This window comes from Hippoglossus stenolepis, chromosome 19, assembly GCF_022539355.2.
Source record: "Hippoglossus stenolepis isolate QCI-W04-F060 chromosome 19, HSTE1.2, whole genome shotgun sequence".
In the NCBI taxonomy this organism is placed as follows: Eukaryota; Metazoa; Chordata; class Actinopteri; order Pleuronectiformes; family Pleuronectidae; genus Hippoglossus; species Hippoglossus stenolepis.
The window spans coordinates 7438107-7454042 of record NC_061501.1 but is presented as its reverse complement, the minus strand read 5'-3'; positions in this window follow the sequence as shown (position 1 = coordinate 7454042).

Below are 15936 nucleotides of genomic sequence, written 5' to 3'. Positions count from 1 at the left end.
CCACCTTACTGCCTATAAAATTAACCTTTCACTCACATTCAGTCTGAACACAGCTCACAAGTTGCTCTCTGATAGTCGGGGGCGGGGTCAGACTGAGGCTTCCACCAGAACAATCATCTGTAAATCAACTCTATGAGAGTAACTGCAGAGTTGGATTATAATTCTCTGTTGATAATAATAAGGGGATTAGGAAATACTCATTGGGTCTGAGGGAATTGAATGAATATGAATTGGCTTTGTGGTGAAAAATATGAAATAATCTGACAATTAACTTCTTTCAGATAAATTCAATAAAAGTTTTTTTTATTATTGATGTAGAATCTAAACTAAAGGTGACATTAAGTTTCCAGATGATATGAACCAACATTGAGGCTCTGCAGCCTCTTTACTATTTCTTTACTATCTCCTGTGCGTGTTCCCCATCATCCATGTGTTGACATTTTTCTCTCCCGCTCTGAGCCTCATCCCTCACCTTTCTCATATTTTTCTTCCCCTCCCCCTTCTCCCCCATCACCATCCTCCTCCTACTCCCTTCTCCTTTTCCCTAGTGATCCCTCTGCCCTGCTCTGTCCAACTCTGCTGATGCTGGAAGTCAGACAGCTGCACTCTGTATCTCTCTCACACACACACACACACTGTGCGATAAACACATTTTGTGTGTCAGAGGCCATTTTTCAACTCTTTTGCAACATCTTGCATCATTTTTCCAATAAGAGCATAAGCATGGCCCTCGAAGTCTCTACTGTGCAGTAACTGTGTGTAATATTGTGAGTGTTGGTGTTTCATCATTTTCACTGACAAGATGCAGAAAGTGGTGTTTCCCTGTTTTGTTTTCTTGACTAAGGACATGAGGACTCATAAAACCCCTCGAAGAAAAGGAAGTTAAAGAAAAAAGGATTTAAATCAGTTCAATACTGTAACTCTTACTGGTCCCCTTCACTCAGCACTGCTTCCATGAAATTGTTATTTATTTTGAATAAAGTTGAGGTGATAGTGAAATCTTTCATAGAAACAGAGGACTTCGCTCTGATTTTGAGTTTTTTTTAACCAACAGATGACAGAAATCAAACATCCTGTTCAAAGTGGAACCAGAACCTGCTTGCATGTAATTGTAGCAGCTAGGCGCCTATATCTAAATCTGTAAAACTCTGAGATGATATTTTAATGACTCCCGTTTGAAAACTGGGTCACGGCCGCTGTAAAATTCGGACGTGGAAACTGTAGGAAAACATCTGGGACATGGTGCTGAAGATAAAGACGCAGGCTCCCAACATTAAGACAGGTACGTTGCTGACTTCCTGTCGGTTTGAGAGATACAGTATCTTCTGCAGTTCTCCCCTGACAGATGTTTGCTTTTTCCAACAGCATTTCCACATTTTGAAGTGACAACACTCACTCCGCTGACAATCTATCCTGGAAGTGGAGGCTTTTACAGTCGCTGTTGGCTCTTGTAGTTGGAAAAATCTTCCGGTGCAAATATGCATCATTAGCTCATCATGCGACTCAGTGAATTTCCACAGCAGAGGAGCTGGTCTGCATCCAAACCACCAGCTATTAAATTTACTGTTATGCTTGCATCTGTTTATCAAATCCTCCCACGGGTGTGACAGCTCACTGACATTTACGGTAACGATTTTTTGGTTTGCCACATTATCTGCTGGATCACCTTGATTCTCTGATCTTTAAACGCAAAGAAATCACGAGATTTCAAGAACAATGTCATAATATTACATAAAAAGTCATATTACAAGAATGAAGTTGTAATATTATGTGATAAAAGTCATAATATTATGAGAATAAAGTTATAACATTATGAAAATAAAGTCGTTACATTGCGAGAATATTGCTGTAATATTACGAGAGAATACAGATGTAATATTACAAGTGTTGTAATATTATGAGAAAAAAGTTACAATATTATGAGAATAAAGTTGTAATATTATGTGATAATACAGTTGTAATATCATGAGAGAATAGTCATAATAATATGAAGATAAAGTTATGCGCCCTATATTGAACTTTTAAGAGACTTTCAGTTTGGACATTTTGGAAAGACTTTTGGACTTTTAATTTGTGTTTTGGACTGTGTTTTATTTTGAGACTTCTCTCCTTGAGTGTCTCTGTTGCTTTAGTTCCTTTGTCTGGTTTTCATCTTGAGATATTTGTATTCCTTTAGTTTTTTTCTGATTTGCTTCAATCAGATGTTTGAAACTTCATCAACTCTCCCACTCTCCTGCTGTATTCTCACATGGGCTTAAGAAAATGAAAAATGGCAAAAGTTCTGGAAAAAGTTTGGAGCAACACATTTGCATTTTCAGACTGTGAAAGCTCCACAGTATTAATTCTCAATTTCAAAGATGAGAATTACAAGATTATTACCTGAGGTTTGTCGGTAAGAAGTGTTTATTGAAGTTTCTTTTTGAAGAGTGTCAGACCATCTCTGTGCGTTTGTAAAGTCAGGAGTCAGTTTCACTTTTTAGGTGACATCTTGTGCCCTGTTGTATTCTGGGTGTTGCATCCTGCTGCTATGAATACAAAAGTGAATTCAAAGGAGCCTTTTTCTAAAAAAAGAATTTTCCTATGCTCTGTCTTCCTGTGAGTGCACGTATACACACACAGACACACACACACACACACACACACCCAAAACTGCATAATAATACAAACACTAGTCACAAGAAGGGTCCCGGTTCAAATCCCATGTTTGACTGGGCCCGACTTCCTCCCATAGTTCAGACTTGAAGATTGGGGTTAGCATAATTTGAGTCTTTAAATTGACTGTGGGGTTGAATGTAAGTGTGAATGTTTCTATATGTTGGCCCTGTGATATACTGGCGACATGACCAGGGTGTACCACGCCTCTCGCCCATTGGCCCACAACCCTTTAAGGATAAACCATTAAAAACAATGGATGGAATGGATGGTGTGCAGGATACTGCATATATGGGTCATTCACTCACATCACACACTCGGCCCAGATGAGTCACACTGAACAAAAGGAAGAAAATAATCCCATCGTCATGAGACTTGTTTTTGCATCAGCATTGAAAATCCATTGAAAAAAGAAGAAAATCCTCTTCAGTGACACTGAAGGTTAGAGACAGTGTCTGTGGACGGATTGATTGGGCTGGTGGTTCCTATTTTCAATGATACTGATAAGAGGCTCTTGTGGACAAGGTTCAGTTTAGTTTGAAAAAACGTAGTAAACATAGTAGTAAAACATAGTAGTATGGATGTAGCCTTGGATTGAAGAGAAACAATGCAGATTCCGTCCTCGCTGTGGGAGAGTGGACCCACCCATTACCCTGGCTAGGCTCCTTGAAGGATGTTGGGAGTTTTCCCATCATCTACAGGTGCTTTGTGGACTTAGGCTTTTTAAGGTTTCTTAGGGGATCTTGTCTGCTGGGCTGTGGAAATACGGGGTTCCGGGGCCGTTGTTACGCGCCACGCGGTCCTTGTAAAACCAAGGTGAGAACTGTGTCCGTGTTCTCAAAAGGAAGTCACACACGTTTCCTCTGGGTGTGTGTTTCTGTGGCTTTTTATAACCCAGTCAAAGTCACACTCATTCATCTGAACCGTACATTGAATCAGTCAGTAAACAGAGTCTACACATCATCTCGATGGAGTTGAGGTGAGGAGTGGGAGACACTATACACCTAACATCACTTCACGCCCTGCTTCTCTTATTTGCCTCCAATAAAAACCTCATTAAGCGCCTGTTACCAGGCAACCAGAGCTGTGTTCAAGTGAAATGGTGACTATATGATGTATCAGAGCAGCTCTTTAAACAAACAGTAACTGCATTTGTTTTGAGAGTGCTTATACAGTAGGCGGATAAAAGTGTCTGTAAACATTTCTATAATTATAATTTACTGAAAGGTCAACATTTTAGAGGTAATCTCTAAAGTTATGGAGGAATACATCTCTCCTGTCTTTATTTGTCTAGAATTGCCTTCAAGGGAAAAAATAGACAATCTGAACTTGAAATAAAAAAATGATCATCGTATTCTAAAAGACATCACATTAAATAAAAATAAAGTGATGGACAGTTTGTAAAAGAGTTGCAGCTGAGGTACAGAGGGCTCCTCCTTGGTGACAGTCACTTGTTTGCCGTCACCGTGCTGCTCCACTGCGGGGAAAGGGTGTTTGAGCACTTGAGCGGGTGGGATCCTCTCATTTTTGTTGATGTACAGTACAACATCTTTTTCAAGAGGTCAATGAAGTGCTCCAGCTCCTTCTCCTCACCCCTGAGGCTTTGATACATGATCTGGAATGACAAAGTTCCGAATATTTCCAATGACTGGATTCAATGATGCAAATATAGTCAAAGAATAAGTCTCCATTAAAGACATAAGGACACATGGAGAGTAGAAGGACCTCCTGTCGTGCAACTCTTCTGAAGTCTACAGAAAGACAGAGTTTAGGTTAAATCATGGATTGATGGATTGATGGTTGGATGGATGGATACCTTCAGTTTACACCTCCCACAAATATTTAAATACTGCATGCTGTGTAGTCCAGCGTCCAGTTGGTACAAGGACGGCTCACCCAGCGTGTTCACAATGATTTTCATCTGGAAACACACATATGATCTGATTTAGGAGCACTTGCAAAATCACTCTATTGAGAAACAAATCCAGGATGCTGCGACTATTTGCATCTGTGAAGCCGATAGACGAGCCAGCTCAGCCACAATCAGTCCTACAGACCACATGTCTATAGGCTGCCTGTGCCTGAGGCCCAACATGACCTCTGGAGCCCTGATGGAGACGACATTAACAACATTAAACTTCATGTATGAAAAATGAAATCTCATTTCTGTCATGCGGTTATATCCAAACTCTTATTTTTAGACACTTGACTTGTGACACTGTGAAACATTTTTAGCCATTAACTGACAGAGTCCCAAACCTTGACTGGTCACCAAAAAGGTGGGATATTAACCCAGGAAATAGAATGAAAGTTGAATCAGTGATTAAATCAAGCAGCATAATTCACATGAGTTTTACTCACTTTACTTACTTAGTAAGGGTTTTACTACAAGATCTGATTTAAACGCATATAAAATGTGCAGAATGACATCCAGAGAAAGCAGCTGACAGGAGGCCTCGGTGCGTGTGTGTGTGTGTGTGTGTGTGTGTGTGCGCGCGCAGGTATCAGTGTCCACATGACTTACAGTCAACATGTGAGCAGCAGCCTGTGGGTTTGTGTTTATTTTATCAAGCTATCACACACATACACACACACACACACATACACGCACACACACAACCCTCACAATAATAATGTCAAATATAATACACAAATAAAATGATATATTTTTATAGGTATAGATCATCTTCACCACAGATGAACATAATGATTATTTACTTGTTTCTGTAGGCTCAAATCTTGATGCTGATCTGTACAAACCATTGTCATCATGCCCCTCAATTAAAATGAAAGAATGATGACAGGAGCTACAACAGCTAATTAATGGAGTCTATTAACCGAGTTAAACTGTTATGATGATTATTATAAAAAGAGCAATTTTCTGTTCACACAAAAGAATTGAGTCAGTCACAGAGGGCTGCGGGTTTCCATGGCAACAAGACTGGAACCTGGTTTGAGTGACATGCAGGACCTGTGGTGGTGGGTTGTGTGGTTTTGCATATAAAGAGAGGGACGACTGCGATTCATAGACTGTATATAAAGATGGACAACATAACTGCTCCTCAAAAATGAAGCCAAAGTGTCTTATTCACCACCTGGTGGCTGGCTGCAGTATAGGTCATAAACCTCATCTCCTCCATATTGGTGGATGGGACATGGATCAAACCAAAAAGTCAAAGTACTCGTCACATAGATTTTTCTCAAAGCTAGTTTCTGACATTTTAGGTAGTTCTTGTACACTCAAATTCAGGTCGAATTTCCAGTAAGTTTGTTTTTTATTATTTATTTGATTATATTAAAAACAGGGTGAACCGTTGACAGCGATTGGTTGTGCGCCTTGCACTCACAGCTCCGTCCCCTGAATGCACAAGATTTCAGCGGTCGTATAAGTGATATTTTAGCTTCGTTCTGGATAGTGGGGAGGAAGAGGAGATGCGTCGTCCATCTTAATATGCAGTTTGTGCTTCAGATACTGAAGGTCTGCCATTAAACACACAATAAACTGTGTGTGTGTGTGTGTGTGTGTGTGTGTGTGTGTGTGTGTGTGTGTGTGGTCCTTGTAAATGTCCAGGACACAGACTCCAAAGTCACCCATATGTCAGTAACAGACCTTTCTTTATGCCGAACCAGAGCTTGAAATGCTGCAGTGGAAGTGAGGAGGAGGATAAATGGATGATTTTATTAGGGATGATGTTATACTGTAGATAATCGTGGATGATGGCTGTTGGCAGTGGGCCACGTCCCCAGCTCTTTGTCTTCCCCCTCCACTGTCTGAAAGCTCCAGGAAAAGACTGGCTTTGTCCCATGAGACCTTGGAGAGACTGTGGACTGTGGAGCCAGCGGCTGTCTGATCCTGTTTTACAGCGTCTTCTTTCTTCTGCACTGACAGGTTCAGTATGTGCTGGAGCAGAGTCGATAGTTGACTTTAAATGTTAACACTTTAAAGGATGAAATAAACAAAACATACAAAGAGCGTACATTAAATATGCTCCTTTTAAAGTGTAACTTCACCCGTCAGTTTTAGGTGAAGCGTCCCCTCCTCAAAAGAATGCTTTGAGAACGCAGTGTTGGGAGGTGGGACTGAGACACGCCTACTTACGGTGGATTCGAACAAATTGTGTGTTATTTCAATTTCATTTGAACTTGAATTTCTTGAAAAACCTACAGTCCTAGAAGAGACATTCCAATTATCTGCATGGTCCAGCATGGTTTGAAACACTAGGTGGCATTACCAGCCATGTTCAACCCATGAATGTAGATGTTTTAATAAATGTGATATTAAAACAGTATTTCATCAAAGTACAGTCATATCATTTCCTTTGAAGCTCAAAAAATACTTTCAAATGTGTAGTATAACTTTAAAGAAGTGAAATCTGCATATTACTTGAAGGCTAAATGGATTCCCCAGTGTCACCACAAAGACATATCGACTGTTTCCTCTGAAACGATGTGAAAACAGGCCAACACTGAATAATTCAGCAAACTGCAACATGGCTACAGGCATGGAAAAGTAGGTGTTAAGGAGAGGGATCTTTAGAGGAAATACCTGTAACATTTACTCAACCCATCAACACTGAGTGCTGCCCTGAATCAGAAGTGAAGAGCAGGCTGATGGCTTTCACCTCAGGAGTCTGAGTCTACAAGATCTGGCTGCTCCAGAAGCAGAGTGTCTTGTTATCCAACAGCACATTTAGACACTCTCTGTTTTTTACGAGCAGAATTTTGGCAGCTCCTTTAAATCTGGTAACAGATGCTGTGCCTGGTGATACACAACAACCATTCGTCACCTCTCGTTTCAGGCGCTCACACAGAGCAGCACTTCTCATCATTAGGCTGCAGGCTAAGCACTGTATGTGTTTTCTTTCAGAGGGCAACACGGTCATATAATAATGATGTGAAATGGCTGTATGATAGCAGGTAGTAGTTATGACCCTCGTTCATGTTGTCTGCAACTGTACATCCATTCTCCATTAAAAATGGTATTGTCCCAAATGTAATGAATGAAGCTAGATTATCAACAGCAGATGTGGTAGATAAAGGGACCAAGATAGCATCCAGCACATCACGTTCAGGTCAGTGAAAGATGGTGGTTTTGGTTCAGTGTAAATAAAAAAATGTCATAAAACAAATAGGCCTAAATGTAAAGATAAGTGTACAGCTTTTCTGAACTGCTAGGCTGAACCATAGACTGTATATAGAGATGGACGACATGATTGCCCCCGAAGGGTGAAGCCAAATAATTTTGATCGCCCCCTAGTGGCTGGCTACAGTATAGGCCCCAAACACTGCTTCCTTCATGTTATGGAATGGGGACATGGATCAAACAAAAAAGTCAAAGTACATGTGAATAATTTTTTCTCAACAATGGTTTCTGTCATTTCTGGTAGTTCTTATCACACATGTGATTGTTGATGATTGTTCAAGTGCTCATTTTTTCCAGTAAGTTTGGTTTTAATATGTTATTTGATGCTATAAAAATAGAGTGAAATGTGATTGACAGCTGAGACCGACTCGCCATTGGCGGAGTGAGTGTATTGGTGGGACACCGACAGCACGGCTCCACACCATGATCACTACTTTGCAGACTCTGGCTCCAAATGACGTCAAAAGTGCAAGATGGCGGCACCCATATCCAGGATATTTTGGCTTCATTTTTGTATAATGTGAGGAGGAAGAGCTGCATCGTCCATCTTTATATTCGGCCACAATCTTGGAATTTCACTTAGCTCAACCCAGTGACCATAACACATAAGAGGTACCACCAGTGTAAAGGTTAAAGCAAAAGTGATTTTATTAACAGAAACAGTCTATGACCTGAACCAAGAGCTGTGAGAGTCTAAACACTTTAATAAAGCTGGATTTTGAACTGTAACAGCAGATATTTTATTGCCTGTCAACATTTAGTGATAAGTTCAGTATCTACATATTCGTGACTTGTCATATCAGTTAATTCACATTTTTTTTCATTATGATAATAACAAACATAATCCGATCAACGTTACGTGTCTTACAAAATACATTAGCTGCGGCAGGTTAGGTTGATATAAACATAATTTGTGGCAGACAGGGAAGATGTCTGGCAGGGGATAAAGAAAATGTGTAAATGAGAATAAACATTTGCAGTCGTGAATCAGGACGTGACAGAGCAGGAGGAACAGTTCTTAGAGCTTCTGAACATCAGGGAACATTCCCGCCCGTGTTGTTTCTAAACGCAATTTATGGTCACTCGTGGCCGCCCAGCAGTAGCAATCAGCTCAAGGATATTTAGGACACCAGCCTTGCAATGTGGTTGCTGTTTCATTCAACAGTCAATTTGTCAAACTTTATAGGGGTCTCACGTAAAACCAATTCTGTTTACACTGGCACCGCATCAGACTCACAATTCAATTCAACATTGCTGTGGTGACTTTTAGAGCTCTGCATGGTCAGGCACCGGTCCACAGTAGAGAGCTACTGCAGCCTCATGACAAGGCAAAGCACAATAGAAAAGCTCACTTTATATTTAGGAATTATGGCCCTTTATAATTCATGTGAGGGGGTCTCCGGTTTGTTTTTGTGGCTGAACTGTAGGAGAAACGTGTGAGAAATGTGAAAGGTGGTGGATGGAGTTAAGTGCATGCAGAATACTCAACTGTAAAGGAGACGTATAACACTTTTTCAGTTGTTTTGTCCTCTAGTGTGTTATATAAGCTGTTTGTGTATATAAAAAGTCTGAAAAGTTATAAAGTCTCCTGTCGCCCACAGTCAACACCGCTCCTGCAGCTCCTGAGACGTCTCGTTGATACGTGTGCATCATTGTGATGTCCTGTGACATTATGATGCCTCATATTTGCATAATGCACGCCTAGCGGGCTGTCTGGCAATCCCCCTAACAAAGGTAAAGCGATAGCGGAGGCTGACAGCAGAAGCCTTACAGATAGGGTGAGGAGTTCAAGCACCTAGGGGGAGCTTGCAGTAGAGGCTGCTTCTTCACGTCCAAAGGGGACAGTTGAGGTGGTTCGGTTATTTTGTTTGGAATGTCTCTTGGGCACCTTCTCTTGGAGGGTTTACTGGGAGGAGACCCTGGGGCTTAAAGAGACAGGAGCTAAAACCAAGTCTTTTAGACAGAGGCTGAAAAGAGGAGCTGCAGCAAAAGACAATTTTAAACATTAAACATTAAAGTATGTAAACCTTTTCAAGTCATAACCTTAAAATGATGAACCTCAACATGAGCTTAATAAGTCTAAATGATGAGGGAGGCTTAAGTGAGCGAGCTGTCAGGATGTGATCAATCATTACTGACAGCAGACAGACGCAGTGACCAGGGCAGAACTGCTCACATGCATTTCAAATAACTCTAATTCGATTTTATTCACTCTAGTGCTTTGTCTTTCTGTTTTCTTTTACTGCGGAGCACTTTGGGATTTGGAGAGATGATAGATGAAGTTCATTCACTGGGCTCTTGCTCCTCTACATGCTGTGGTAAGTCTTTCCTGAGTTATGGCACAATAACCACAGTGGTTTCCATCTGCTGCTGTTTGCCATCAGTTTATTGTTTCGTATGCTGTAATTTGTATAAATAATTTAATTGTTTTACTGAGGCTTCACTTTGTTTGTGGTTTTGTTTCTTGTGACTGAGGAAGTGGAGAAGCATCGTTCATGTCTATATGAAGTCTATGGTACAGACAGAGTTTTTCTATTTAAGTAATTTACTAATAAGTAAGGTATTTACATATTGTGAATTTCTGATGTCAGACACAGTGGGTGAAGACTCATATTTTTTATGTGATGCTGCGAAGGAGCAACAACTGGACTGTTGGACATCAACTAGTACATTTAATAAAAATGATCCATTGTTTAAAATATAACGTCTATAAAGACAGAAAAAGGTTGAATCAGGTGCAGATTGAAACTTGGATCTTTTACACTGAACCAAAGCCTGTCCGTACTTTCCCTGTGTATCTCAGCTTTCTCTCAGCATGTACAGTAATAAACATAACAGCCATAATTTCACACCATCCTTTTGTTCCAAAATGAGTCACATTCAGTACCTGAGTCATGCTTGTAATTTTGTGAACACAGATTTTGTCGCTACATCACCCTGCTGCTCCTCGACAGTCTCAGCCAGTGTTTTGTCTGAAGTGATCTTCAGTCGTCCTCATGTCTCCATGTTTCTTCTTTCTGCTGCCAACAGAAAGATTCATCAAACCTCCAGAGGCTCCTCCAATCTGAATCCTCATTTTCCTACTGTGCAGCAGCTTTTTGCTTCTTTTAAGATTTAAATTTAGAGATGTGCATTGACAACGAGCGACCATGCAGTAGCAGACTCATCACACGGCCTCACACACATACATACATGCACACACATTATTCTATCAAAGGCTGGACTGCTATAGCTATGATATCTTTAACATAATTTTACTTTCCTTGACTGTATTGGCTGAATGTGACATGTGAGGCGACCTCGGTCACTGCAGACATGATCAGCATGAAATTCTCTTTATCTCGTTGTTGGGAACAGGAAGTCAGAGTGGAAAAAAGCAGCTGTGGTAGGATAAACAAAGCCTCTGTTTGCCAGCATGTGGACCGAGTTTCTCCGTCCGACTGAGCTACGACGTCCGAGGGCATGACGCAGATTCTCAACACTGTCACTGACCTTGTGATGGTGACACAGTTGTGTTTATGTTTCATCCTCGTTTTTATGGTCATTTATCATTTTCAAACTCAACAAGCCGGGACTGAAGGGTAAACACTCTGGGTTCAGAATGCTGGAGTGTAGAATAGTTTGATTCTGTCGTCCCTGAAGACATAAGACGTAGTGAATATGTCTCATACTCACAGATACAGTCTCACTCTCTGAATACAAACTGCCAGAACAGTTGGTTTAATTAAGTACCTCTGCTAACTAGGTGTGTTTGTTGGTGTATTTCCTGGCATGATTACGCAAAAACTTTATCTTTATCTTCACAACATAAGCCATTTATCAACATTTTCATACATCAGGGAAGATCGCTCAGATCTAAATCTAGACGATCGGGCATATTAGTGGAATGATATTTATGAGTGCGTATATTTTGCTATCGATAAAAATTGTTCGGCCTTTACAAACTGAGTGTCATTCTAGTTTGTGTATATTTTATCATCCCCCTCATAAAAGGCATTTCAGCATTTCACATAAATTATGATAAAGAGCTTTCAAGTAAGCCGCTGATTTCACCTCAGGATGGATGAATCTGGATTTATGATTTGCTCACTTCAAATTCCATTGAACTAGGACAAAAAGTTTTCAGAGAAACATGATGAAGATAATATATTCGCAGCAACAGGAAGTATGAGAAAATCCATTCCTTCATGTGTGCTTCTCACTTTGCCCATGGCTCTTATCTTTTCCCTTCTTTAGAAACTCAGAAAGGCAGAAAGACTTTTCTCTTTGTTCCTCTCCCGTCAGTGAGCTTCACCAACATGTGCCCAGTTTACTTGTATGAGCAGGCAGGTCCCAGGTAGGGCTCTAATGACAGATGCTGCTAAACTAACATAACTAGCAGGCTGGCTGAAACAACTAATGATGCATCTTCTTGAACAGTTTCGCCAAATCCTTCAGAGGTTGTATTTGAGGACTGTTTGCATCATAATGCCATGATTAGGATGTCCAATTTGAAAAGTCCTTCAGATGCGACTCACAAATGCATCCTTCCATCCCCGAGCATCAAAAGATTCAACGGGTGGATCCCTCTTGGGCCGAACTATCCCAGGAGGCCTTGCCAAGCTAACGGCCAAGCTAACAAACTAGATATATAGCTAACCACTCTGTATGACAGTTCCTGTGGAGGATGTTTTCTTCATCTTGTGTTTGGGCTAAAGGTCCTGTGGCGATCTGTTGTGTATACACACTGATAACGCTGTTTGCTTTGACCACTGGCCTGCATCCTGCCTGTCGCTGACCAAACTGCAAGAGGACAATGGACCCCCATGGTTGGATCCTCAGGGGTCTGCTCCTGCCGAGCAGTGGATTTCTCATGGAGCTGCAGGCTGACTTGGAAAAATGAGCATGGACACATTTTTAATTAGAAATTCTATACATCATGCATGCACAAAGAATTCTCATTATCTTTTAAAATGTGGAATGAACTTTAAACTATCTTAAAGGTTATTCATTACAATTTATGAATAATGAAACACATCACTGCTGGATAACAACACTGTGTTTAACGTTGCAGAAACTGTTGAGTCGTAGCAAGAGGTACAGTCCATACATGTGTACAATTTTCATTTGGTCTCTTCTTTAATGTTTCTTTGTTGTACTGTGCCAACCATATACTATCAATAAAGATCGACAGCATGATGGCTCCCAAAGGTGAAGCCAAATATTTTTAATGACGGAGAATGACTTGCTTGATGATATTAAAGTGTTTAAATAGTCTGAATAAAGAAAAGATCCCATTTTACTAACTCTGTGCTCCACCTGTATTAGAGACATCCACTTCCTCTCTGATTTCTGCTGTGTAACAGTGTATTTATATGGTCTGACAGAAAATGACTAAAACCTGAGTGTGCCTGTGCAAAGCTCCTCCGTTAGCCGACAGTAACTTTGTCTCTTTACCACATCTGGTCCACACAGACATATCAAAACAGAGCGTCTGGATGCAGCTGACAATGTTTTATATTAGAGGATTCCTCTGAAGGTCCATCCATGATGATAATCTTTCCAAAACGTCCGTCCATTACACTCAAGATGAGTGCAGTGGGCTGCTCTTTAATCCAATTATTTAAAGCATTGTCCTTCGAGTCACTGCAATCTAGAGAACAGGGAGATATCCAGAGAGCTCGTGATTCTGTGTCATTATCATCCATCAATTACATAATGTGCAAGGGGCAGAATGAATGCCATGCCACCCTCACTCAAACCACCAGGCCACTGATCCTGTGAGTTAACCCTGCCTTGTTTGCTGATGTAACGGGTACTGGACCAGTGTGGCCAGAACGTTCATCTGGGAGGATAATTCTTCAGATTACCACATGGGACTGACCAGCAAATAGCATATCTGAATACTGATTTCTCAAGGTCCAGTAGGCTGAAGCCTCAAAACCTCACAAGGAATACACCAATCACAGCACAGCACGAAGCAATGAGCCTACACTTTAAAACAGAGAATGAGCTACAGAGTCAACTCAAATGTTCCAGTGATAATATTCAAACATAAAGTGAATAAAAACACACAAACCTACATTGAAACTGAACAGAAGCTACAACAATGTGAGTTTAGCCTACGTGTTTTTGCTGTTTTCAGACATGAACTTCGGAAATTTCCGGACTCTGTTCTCCAGACATTTTCCTATTTACTTATGAAGAACGCAGCAGGAGATTTCAGCTGCATGCAAAATCATGTTTTTTTGTTTACAGCACATTGACACCAACGTCAGTTCTTATCACCAAAAGCTTTCGAATCTCATTGTTTTTCCGAGTTGGTATCTTCTTGGCGTCCTCTACTTTATCAACACACCCACTCGCTTGCTGTGAATTCTCTCGACAGTTTCCTGCTGTATTTTCACATGGCCTCACCTGGACATTCTCCAGCTATTTTACCCAGGGGGCTGTCAGGGAAAGACTCGGACATTGGCTCACATACAGCCCCTCCGGATAACTTCAGGGAAAAAGTCTGGAGTTCAGTGCATGTCTGAAAGCCGCATTAATTTACACCATTTAGCTGAGTCTGCAGCCCGGCAACATGCCTCATCTACCGTGTTTTACCATCCCTGACTTTGCGTCATAAACAAGAAGAGTTACGCGACTTCTCACATTTTCCACCACACACCAAGAGTTTTTCTTCATCCTCTCGCATTTTAGTTCCTTTTTCCTCTGCTCGCCACATGCTCTGTCTATTAAATTCGCCGGAATAAGGTTTGAATGAGAGCTCAGTGGTGTGTGTTTGTGATTAATGAGACCTGTGTGTGCAGGCGAGCTCCGCACGTATATAAACCACAGAGGGGATCACCAGTCGGAGATTGGTTTTGTGCCTAGTCACTAATGGAAAACTCAAAGAGAAACACGCCACAATGAAAGTCGCTTAAACGTGGGAGATCACACTGAGAAGTTCTGCTCAAAGTTTGTCTGGGAATTAGTTGTTTAACAGCCTTTTCAGACTCCTGCCATGGGAGCTGAGTTGGCTCCTGATTAGAAGGTAGAGATCCTTGCTGATGTCTGAAGAAGTATCAATATCCGCAACAACTGCAGCTCACAGTCTGAAACTGTGATGGTGGTTCCATGCTTAAAGATGCTTCAGATCTTGGTATGTACAGTTGTTGGTCTTTTATTTCAGTCTCAGATATGGAGAAATTTATCCAGGCTTTTAAATCATCTTGCCTCATCCACTGTAATGCACTGTGCACTGGCCTGAATAACAAAGCAATCCAAATATAACAGTTATTCCAGAATGCTGGAGCACGGCTTTTAACCCATTCCAGAAAATGTGATCATATCATCCCCAGTTTTAGCATCGCTGCACTGGCTATCTGTTCTTTTTTAAATCACACACAGTTCATTTTCTTTTCCACACACTCACATTGTACTGTAAAATTCAACAAACTCTACGTCCTCAGTGCACAATAGAGGGTGGGTGACACATTCAGAGCAAGGACACGATTCAGCCTTTAATAATAACCTCTATTTTGATGGAAAATACCACAGGGGTTTCTTTTGTTTTGACGGCGGGACACATTATTGACTTGAAATCCCAGTGGTTTCTCATTGTACTGAAATATATTCAGTATCAAGCGAGGCATCATACAAGGAGAAAGGATAAATAAATTAATCAGACCCACTCCCACCACTGTCTCTGTGTATGTGCTTTCCTCTCAACCATTACACCATGTTTGTATGTGTGCATGGTTCCCAGAGCTTTAAAAAAAAAAACGTTCTTAGAAATGTTGCCAGAGACGAGGAGACGGAGTGCTGAAGACACCCATGGGACTCGACAACAAGCGCCAGGCCCCTGAAATGTGCACGTCAGACATCAAATGCATACAGTGAGATCTTCATTGCAGTGGACGCAGCATATTAACAGAAGAGAACCAATTTCTGTTTGTTAGTTGGATGACACAAAAAAGATTAATAATTAGTAATTCTGCACACACACACACACACACACACACACACACACACACACACACACACACACACACACACACACACACACACACACACACACACACACACACACACACACACACTCACACACACATAGTGAAGGCCAAAATCCTGTATATTCTCAGTGTTTATGTAAGGACAAGCACCACTTAACCTGATTC